Source organism: Rattus norvegicus, chromosome 9 (genome assembly GCF_036323735.1).
Source record: "Rattus norvegicus strain BN/NHsdMcwi chromosome 9, GRCr8, whole genome shotgun sequence".
NCBI lineage: Eukaryota > Metazoa > Chordata > Mammalia > Rodentia > Muridae > Rattus > Rattus norvegicus.
Window position 1 is genome coordinate 112950744 of NC_086027.1, and position 10205 is coordinate 112960948.

The following is a 10205-nucleotide window of genomic DNA, read 5'->3' on the forward strand; positions in this document are numbered from 1 at the left end:
CCACAGTGCAGGACAGACCGTTATGTGCCTGCCCCTTTCAACGAGGTGTTTGCCTCACCTCCTCTTGCAGGGGAGTCATGGGAGAGTGGATAGAGAGAGTAAGGACTGGGCGGTGGGACACAGTGCTGTGAAATGCTGCCTTCTGGACATGACACGGCCCTTGCACACATGACTTCAAAGCAGCTATGGCATCTGCTTATGAGTGGACCACCAACCTTCCATCATGACAGGGAGGTTCATGAAGAGGGCTCTGGGTTGACAGTTGAGGGAAGGGAAGTTATTTTCATCAGCGATGTAACTACTGGTGAGTTACCTGTGTGCCAGCGAGTAAACTCCCCAAAGCTCATGAAAGTAACTTACTAAATTCAGTGGCTCCCCAAAACAAATGAAACCCCGGAACATTAGGAAGAAGGGAGTGGGTGTAGGAGGAGGTGAGAACGGGGACTGCGGGGGTGGGGGTGGGGGGTGGGGGCGTGTGACGATGACTAACGTAGTGTGGATTTTGTATGAAACCGGCAAAGAATTTTAAAGAGTAACATTAAGGAAAGAAAAAAAAGAAAACTGATCTAAGAACCAGGCAGAGTGATGCATACTTGTAATATCAGCTTGCAGAAGGCACAAGCAGGAGGATTGCTATGAGTTCGAGGCCAAGCTGAGCTACATATATAGATAGACCATCTCAGAAATAAAATGTGTGTGTGTGTGTGTGTGTGTGAGAGAGAGAGAGAGAGAGAGAGAGAGAGAGAGAGATCGTTAATCCCAGCACTGGAGATGGGGAGGGGGAGGGGCAGAAGCAGGTAGATCTCTGTGAGTTCAAGCCCAGCCCAGCCTGGTCTATAGAGCAAGTTCCAGGACAGCCAGGGATACATAGTGAAGCCAGCATAATAATTTTCCTTTTATACTTTATTACCTTTTTTTTTTTTTTTTTTTTTTTTAGGACAGGGTTTCTCTGTGTTGTCCTGGCCATTTCTGGAACTCTACAACTCCTTGTAGACCAGCCTGGCCTCAAACTCACAGAGATCCTCCTGCCTCTGCCTCCCAGGTTCTGGGATTAAAGGTGTACCCCACCATGCCCAGCTCTGTTCCACTTATTCTGCTAGCAGATAAAATTTTCCTCCTCATGAAATATGAAACACACCTAGACATTATTTTGTCATGCTGGGTAGCAAACCTTGGATCTGTGCTTCCTAGACGTGTGTGTGGCACCAATATGTCTACCATATCCAACCACAGTCCTGTTCCTGGTCCCTGGCAGACTCTGGGGACTGCACTGCATGCACTACTGAGCCCAGTCTCTAGAACCCAGTGGCATCCAGAGGTAAGCCATGACCCCCAGACTCCAAGGCTTCTGCCCCTAGGCTTGGGACTTTCTATTGCCTCAGAGAACCTTCTTACTAGAAAATTCAACTACTCAGGTGCCTCTGGTACCATCTGTACCCCATGTCCTTTCTGAATGAAGGATAGACTCCCAGTTACTCAGAGTGTAAATATGAACGAGCGAGGTTCCCCAGGGACGCAAGAAAATTATCAGGAAGAGGGTAAACACTAGGGTCACAAACTGATCTGGGAGCAAAATGGGGTTAAACGAGGGTGCTGGCTTACACGGTCAAAATGCTTTCAACTTAAAGTGCCCATTGCAGCCAGGTTGTTGCTGGAACGAGGAAGTAAAATAAAGATATTTGCACACCTGTAAGAAGTAAGAGGAGCCAGGAGCTGGGAGATGGCTCAGTCAATAAAGCGTCCTGAAAACATTAAGATTCAGATGGTGCAGTGGTATGCATCTCTGACCCCAGTGTTGGATAGGCAGACAGGAGGGTCTCTGAGCTTACTGGCCAGGCTAACTTGGCCAGTGTAGCTAAATTGGTGAGCTGCAGACTCAGTGAAAGACCCTATCTCCAAAAAGTAAGGTAGAAGACCAACAGACCAACAGATCAACAGACCAACAGGTTCCGGTGCTTGCCACCAAGCCTGATGACCCCCAGAACCCACATGATAGGAGAGAATCAAGTCTAAAACTTGTCCTCTGACCTTCAAAAGCATGCTCTTGAACACATTTACACACACACACACACACACACCACACATACACACACACAGATACACACACATATGCACACATACATGTACACATGCACACACGCACACACATGCATACACATACATATACACACAAAACACACACAAAACACACACATGACAAAATGTAAAAAAAGAAAACCCCAGAATCTAAGCATAGTTTAAGATGTTTCTGTAGTATAAATTATAATAACGTGTACAACATTGAAGAGTTTTCAAGTTTAAAACCTATCCTATGGGGCCAGAAATGGTGGTGCATGCCTTTAATCCCAGCACTTGAGAGGCAGAGGCAGAGGCAGAGGAGGGAGATTTCTGAGAGTTTAAGGTCAGTCTGGTCTACTTATCGAGTTGAGCCAGTCAGAGCTAAATAGTGAGACCCTGTCTTAAAAAATAAAATAAAATAAAATAAAACAAAATAAAATAAAACAAAATACAGAATGGTTCTATATACAGGGCATCTAGAGCTGAACGCTGAGGAAGCATTTACATCCTACAGTCAGGAAATAGAATTAAAATCAGTGCATCATAAGATGAAAGTCGGAAATAGAAGTGTAATTCCAAACCACCAAAAAAAAAAAAAGAGCTAAAAATAACTTCTAAAAAGAAGAAAAAGGCAATTGTGTGAGCTAAACCATATTTTAGAGCAAAAAAAAAAAAAAAACCGTAATGTCTGCCTAATCTAAAAATGATGATGTGATATTTGATTCATGAGTTAACTGCCAGGGGAGTCGAAACAGAAGCTTTGATCTTTCAGGAGAGGTTTAGGATAAAAAGGATTCAGGAGTAGGATTTTTTAAATAAAAAATTCAGCTATATTTCAATTTTAAACATAATTTACAGGGGTTACATGGTGTCTTAGGGTTCTCTGAGGGAGGAAAGGTAAAGGGAAATGATGCAATTGCATTATAATCTCAAAAAATTTTAAAAATTATCTAAAAAATGTACATGTATAATATTGCTAAAAATTTACTTAAATGAGAAAAGGTTGGGTTGAAATGTATTTACATTGTGGCATCAGAGGTAGGTCAAGAGGAATCTTCAAATTGTTATTTTGTTGTTCAGAGATTATACATTGTGGCTGTAGCCCTTGTTTTCTCCATATGTGAGAAACCAAACTCTCTTTCACTGATTTTCTCTACTGGCATTGTGAGTTTTTGTCTTTTGTTTGTTTGGTTCTTTGTTTTTTTTACTTATTTTTATGTGAATGGGTGTTTGTCTACAGGAACGTATGGGTAACATATTCATGCAGTACCTGAGGAGGCCAGAAGAGGGCAGCAGATCCTCTGGAACTGGAGTTACACGTAGTTGCAAGCCTCCAGGTGGGTGCTGGGAATCAGACCCTAGGCCTCTGGAAGAGCATCTAGTGCTCTTTTTTTTTTTTTCTCCTTTTCTTTTTTTCGGAGCTGGGGACCGAACTCAGGGCCTTTCGCTTCCTAGGTAAGCGCTCTACCACTGAGCCAAATCCCCAACCCCCAGTGTTCTTATTTTTAACTGCTTAGTTCTCTCTCCAGCCCCTATTAGCACTGACTTTTGAAGAAATTGATAGTTTGAGGTACTAATAAAAATCATGATCATACAAATGCAGGGTATAAGTCTAGTGGAGAATATCATAGTGAAAAATGGGAAAAGTACAATTTCTATGCTCCTTGTTAACTTGTTTATAATTTAGTGAGTGCTCCTGTTACTTCCCTGCCTTCTTAAAGCATTAAACTCTACAATAACATGGGCCAGGCATGGTGGTGCACACTTCTAATACCAGCCCTAAGGAGGCAGAGGCATGCAAATCTCTATGAGTTTGAAGTCAGCCTGGGCTACATAGTAAGTTTCAGGCCAGCCTGGACTACACAGAGAAACCCTGTCTGGAAAAACTCAAAAGCAAACAAACACACACCCTCCATCAAAAAAAAACAAAAAAACAAAAAACAAAAAACAAAAAACAAAAACCCTACAATAACACAAAACTTAGTATTTTAACCAGTTTTAGTGGTGACGTTCAAGGCAGCTAATCATACACATGTTATATCAGGCACCACCAGCCCTGCTCCAAAGCCAGCTCACCAGAAACTGAAGCGTCATGTCTGCTCAGACAGTGACTCCCTATGGGCAGGTGCAGCAGATGGACGATCTCAGCTACACTGCTGATTTCACTGTCTGCATACCTTATGCAGGAGGCACAATGCATACTTTGGGTGTCTGCTTTCTCCCATGAAGATGCTAGATTCGAGAGTCGAGCACGATGCCTTCAAGATTCGCCCACGTAACACAACCTGGCAGAATTCCCCTCCTTCTGCAGAAGGTACTGACCCACAGCCTCACAGATGGTAAGCAAGTGGGTGACTATCAAGAGAGTCCTAGCCTGCTTTTTAAAATGTCAGTGTTGAAACGAATTCTTGCTGCATTGTTCAGGATGGCCTCACAGTATGACATTTCTGCCTCAGCCTCCCAAGTGCGAGGCAGAGCCACCACACCCAGACCAGGCTTTGTGAAGACTGAAGTCCGTTCTGCTGCAGGTGCCCGCCATGTTTTACTAATCCACCTGTCAACCACCTTTCCTCAATCATACCTCTCACCGCTACCAGCTTGGGATGCAAATACCTGATCAGAGGCAGGCATGGCGGCACAGACTACAACTCCTGTGCTTCAAGATCATGCTTGACCACGTGGCACGTGCGAGGACAGCCTTCAACACATGAGACCCTGCCTCAAATGAGACCCTGTCTCAAGAGCACGAGAAAGCAAACCAAAGATTTGTTTGAGTCCTTGATTTCAATTTATTAGATCCCAGAAGTGCAATCTCTAGGTGACATGATACTCTGTGTTAGATCTTTTTATAATGAAACCCTCCTACATCCGTGATGGGTGTACTGCCTACAGGGTGTACTGCCTACAGTCCTCAGTGATGGGTGTACTGCCTACAGTCCTCAGTGATGGGTGTACTGCCTACAGTCCACAGTGATGGGTGTACTGCCTACAGGGTGTACTGCCTACAGTCCTCAGTGATGGGTGTACTGCCTACAGTCCACAGTGATGGGTGTACTGCCTACAGTCCACAGTGATGGGTGTACTGCCTACAGTCCTCAGTGATGGGTATACTGCCTACAGTCCACAGTGATGATGGGTGTACTGCCTACAGTCCACAGTGATGATGGGTGTACTGCCTACAGTCCTCAGTGATGTGTGTACTGCCTACAGAGTGTACTGCCTACAGTCCTCAGTGATGGGTGTATTGCCTACAGTCCTCAGTGATGGGTGTATTGCCTACAGTCCTCAGTGATGGGTGTACTGCCTACAGTCCACAGTGATGATGGGTGTACTGCCTACAGTCCACAGTGATGGGTGTACTGCCTACAGTCCACAGTGATGGGTGTACTGCCTACAGTCCACAGTGATGATGGGTGTACTGCCTACAGTCCACAGTGATGGGTGTACTGCCTACAGTCCACAGTGATGGGTGTACTGCCTAAAGTCCACAGTGATGATGGGTGTACTGCCTACAGTCCTCAGTGATGGGTGTACTGCCTACAGTCCACAGTGATGGGTGTACTGCCTAAAGTCCACAGTGATGATGGGTGTACTGCCTACAGTCCTCAGTGATGGGTGTACTGCCTACAGTCCACAGTGATGGGTGTACTGCCTACAGTCCACAGTGATGATGGGTGTACTGCCTACAGTCCACAGTGATGGGTGTACTGCCTACAGTCCACAGTGATGGGTGTACTGCCTAAAGTCCACAGTGATGATGGGTGTACTGCCTACAGTCCTCAGTGATGGGTGTATTGCCTACAGTCCTCAGTGATGGGTGTACTGCCTACAGTCCACAGTGATGATGGGTGTACTGCCTACAGTCCACAGTGATGGGTGTACTGCCTACAGTCCACAGTGATGGGTGTACTGCCTACAGTCCACAGTGATGATGGGTGTACTGCCTACAGTCCACAGTGATGATGGGTGTACTGCCTACAGTCCTCAGTGATGGGTGTATTGCCTACAGTCCTCAGTGATGGGTGTATTGCCTACAGTCCTCAGTGATGGGTGTACTGCCTACAGTCCACAGTGATGATGGGTGTACTGCCTACAGTCCACAGTGATGGGTGTACTGCCTAAAGTCCACAGTGATGATGGGTATACTGCATACAGTCTACAGTGATGGGTGTACTGCCTAAAGTCCACAGTGATGCACACACTCACCCGTGATTATCTTTGCCTTTATATCCACGTCCTGATTGGTGAAAAGTGTATCTCCCTGTGGTTTTGACTTGCATTTCCAGAACAATTAGTGAGGTTTAATATATCTGCATATGCTTATTGGCTCCTGGCCTCTTTCTGTTCTCTTTTAAGAACTATCTCCAAGGCCTTTACTGATTCACTGTTAAATTGAGTTATTGGAGCTGGTGATGCTCACCTTTAATACCAGCTCTCAGGAGGCAGAGGCAGGTGGATCTCTGAGTTTGAGGACAGCCTCCTCTACAGATGGAGTTCTGGGACAGCCAAGGTTACACGGAGAAATGCTGTTTCAAACAAACAAACAACAAGAAAGAAAGGAAGAAAGAAGAAAGAAAGAAAGAAAGAAAGAAAGAAAGAAAGAAAGGAAAAAAGAAAGGAAGGAAAAAAGGAAGGAAGGAAGACATAAATTAAGAAAGTAATTGTGGGTGTATGTTATCAAAGTATATTATATACATGTGTGGAAAAGTCATAAATAAAACTCATTATTTTGTGAAACCAATATACAGTAATTCAAAAACGAATACTGGTTGGGCACGGTGGTGCATGACTTTAACCAGCACTCAGGAGAGAGACAGGCAGATCCTTGTGAGTTTGAGGCTAGCCTGGTCTACATAATGAGTTACAGGACAGCCAGAGCTAACTGATGAGACTCTGTATCAGACACAAACTGAAGTATTGATGAGCAGCAGCACGTGAAATGATACTTCCTGCCTCTTCCACCTAGATCATCTCCACGGATCTGGTCCTGGAAAGTTCTTCTTGGCACCACATAGAAAAGAATTGAACTGGATGAAGTAGACATTCTACACATTTTAACTCTATCTTTGAGTCCATATAACTAAAAGAAATAAAAGGCAGAGGAAAAGAACTGGGGGTTCACTTATTGGGATGCGGGGCACAGGGCCTTACACTATAGCCTCTGCTGGCCTCCGTAGCTCAGATCTGCCCAGAGTTCCTGGCAATACGCCCATGACTGGAAACCCCCAAGTGCACTGGGATTGCAGGCATGTGCCACCATGCCCAGCAGAGGAATGGGACTTAACATGAATGATTTCAAACGCCTTTGAAGGTTTGACTGGCATATGCCATGTGAGCTCAAACTGGTGTGCAAGCCTTTTCAAAGTGATGGAATCTGGGGCTTTCCTGGAACATCTCACATTCTCCTTTCACGGAGATTAGAGTTCACTCTCCAGGGCAGGGCGGTTAGCAGGAAAGACTTTCAGAGGGCAGATACTCACAAATCACCGCTACCTTCTAGCTTCCTCCAGCTGTCTGCTTGGTCCCTGGACCTAACCAACCAGTTACGCAGCCTTCTAATTGTGAAGATACATCGTGGTCTGGAAGATCAAGGCAGATCCTCAGGTACATGTATGGGAAACTGTAGCGTACTAAGAAAAAACTGTAAGTCACAGTAAAATAGATTCAATGCACTTTCCGTTTTGAGGGAGGGATGAGACGGGATCTTGCTCCATATGCCTTTTCTGGCCTCCAATAAACAGTCTCTCTCTCCCAGCCGTTGAAGTTCAGGCAGTATAGGTGTGCACCACCACCAGACACGTTTGTGTGTTGTAAGATTGTATCTGTGTGTATATCCTTTAAAAAATGAATAATTAGGGGCTGGGGATTTAGCTCAGTGGTAGAGCGCTTACCTAGGAAGCACAAGGCCCTGGGTTCGGTCCCCAACTCCGAAAAAAAGAACCAAAAAAAAAATGAATAATTAGAATCTCATCTTTGGAATACATGAAATGAGCCCTCCACCTATACATTGTGCACGTGTGGCTTTGACTGGGGGGCAAACCTAAGGACTCACTCATGTCTGTTTGGTAACCATCTACCCAGCCTTCCTTTTTTTTTTTTTTTTTTTGGTTCTTCTTTTTTCGGAGCTGGGGACCGAACCCAGGGCCTTGGCTTCCTAGGCAAGCGCTCTACCGCTGAGCTAAATCCCCAACCCTCAGCCTTCCTTTTTTAATTTAAAAAAAAAATCTTTCTGGGACTTCAGGGGCATGTTCTGATGCCCATGAGTGTGAGTCTTCAAAGGGCACTCACCTCCCCTCTGCCTGAGTGAGGCTGGGTAGAGTTAGGGCTCATCTCCCTTTGTGCCCTTTCCTGGACTTCCCCTTGTAGACCGAGGAGGACCAAGGCGGTAGAACCCTCCTTCCTTCCTTCCCATGTCATCCCTTGGATTCCCAGGCCTCCCAAGGTAACCCGAGTTAGGCGAAGGCAAGAGAATACATTATGGAAGGAGGCTCAAGTAAACTAAAAGCTCAGATTGACTAAACTTCAAAAGATGGATCCTAAAGACAGAGACTGTTTCCTGGGAGAGAGCCCTCAGTGGGTGCTTGCGCCTTATGTCCACATGGCTAGGCTAGCCCTCTGTAAGGTTCCCTCTGTAAAGTGAGCCTCTCAGTGGGTACCCCTTTGCCTGTCTTCCCTAGCACTTCCTGCCATCTCATAGAGCAGAGCTTGCTTTGCACAGAGCCCTCCCTCCCTGGAGGGCTCACAGGACCCCACAGCTCTGTGAAGTTGCAACTGCTTTCCATTCTGGGAAAAGCATTAAAATCTGTGGTCTTGAGGACTCAGGAAGGAAAGGAAGCAGTCTCGGGACTGAGCAGAACACAGCACAGCACAGCCTTTAGGAACCCTGGCAGGGCATGGGGGGCGGGGGGTGGGACGGAGAAGCTCGGCGGGAGAAGTGGGAAGAGACCAGAGCTGGGCTTTCACAGTTTCTTGCTTTAGTACAAGTGTTCATTCCCCCTCTTTGCACAACATAAAATAGAGGCTTCTAAAGTTAGTTCCGGAATGTTCCGAAAAGGCAGGGATGTTGAAGACTTAGTCTCGGGTCTGTGGCTTTGCAGGGAAGGCATAGAACAATTTCGAAGAGGGGCTTGGCTAGGGGAAGTTAGATCGTGGGCTGTGCCCTTGCAACACTGGGATTCTGGTTCCATCCTCACTTATTTCCTGGACACTGAGTGACAGGTCCCCTAGCCACGAACTTCCACCCTGATATACTCCTGACAGCTCGGTGTGATGGGGCTGAGCAGCCCGGATGGGGCCTCTCAAACTGCCCCAATAACCGTCTTCTCGAAAGCTGATTAGCTGGGGTCTTTTGTGACAGGAAAGCTCACTGACACAGACTCTCAGTCGGCTAAAATGAACCATAGACATATACGTGAAGTTTTTGTGTACTTTTTTCCCCCTTTCTGGGAACAGGAATAGACTCTGAAGCCTTGAGACATGTGAGCGGCCGGGAACCAGGAATGCTTCAAACTTAAGCGGTTCCTGCCCGGCTTAGAGCTACATCGGCTTCTAACCACTTCACGGTGCAGGCAGAGGAGTGCCCAAAGCAACTTCACTTTGCTGGCTATGAAGATGTGCGAAACTCAGCAGCTAGAGCTTGTGTGAGCACAAACAAGGCCGGGTGAAAACCCGAGTCAGCCGGCCTGAGAGAGGGTGGATCGCACAGGAAGACCCTCCACAACCCAAGTCCACTTTCTATAAAGTGGAATTATATTTGGATTAAAAACAAAAAACTTATGAGGGCTAGACAGATAACTCAGTAGTTAAGGGCACTGGCTACTCTTCCGGAGGACCCAGGGCCTACATGGAGGCTCACAGCCCTTTGTAATTGAAGTTCTAAGGGATCCTGTGCCCTTTTCTGGTCTCCTTGGGTACCAGGCATACACGTGGTATCCATATAAACATGTAATCAAAACACTCACGCATATAAAATAATTTTTAAAAATTAAAAGTAGGGTTGGTCTGATGCCCTCTTCTGGTGTATCTGGAAATATCTAGAGTGTAACCACAAGAAGGTCTGTCTGAAGACAGTGACAGTGTACTGTCACTGAAATAAATAAATTAATTAATTAATTAAAAGTAGCAGTCAGCCGGCACGATGTGTGAAC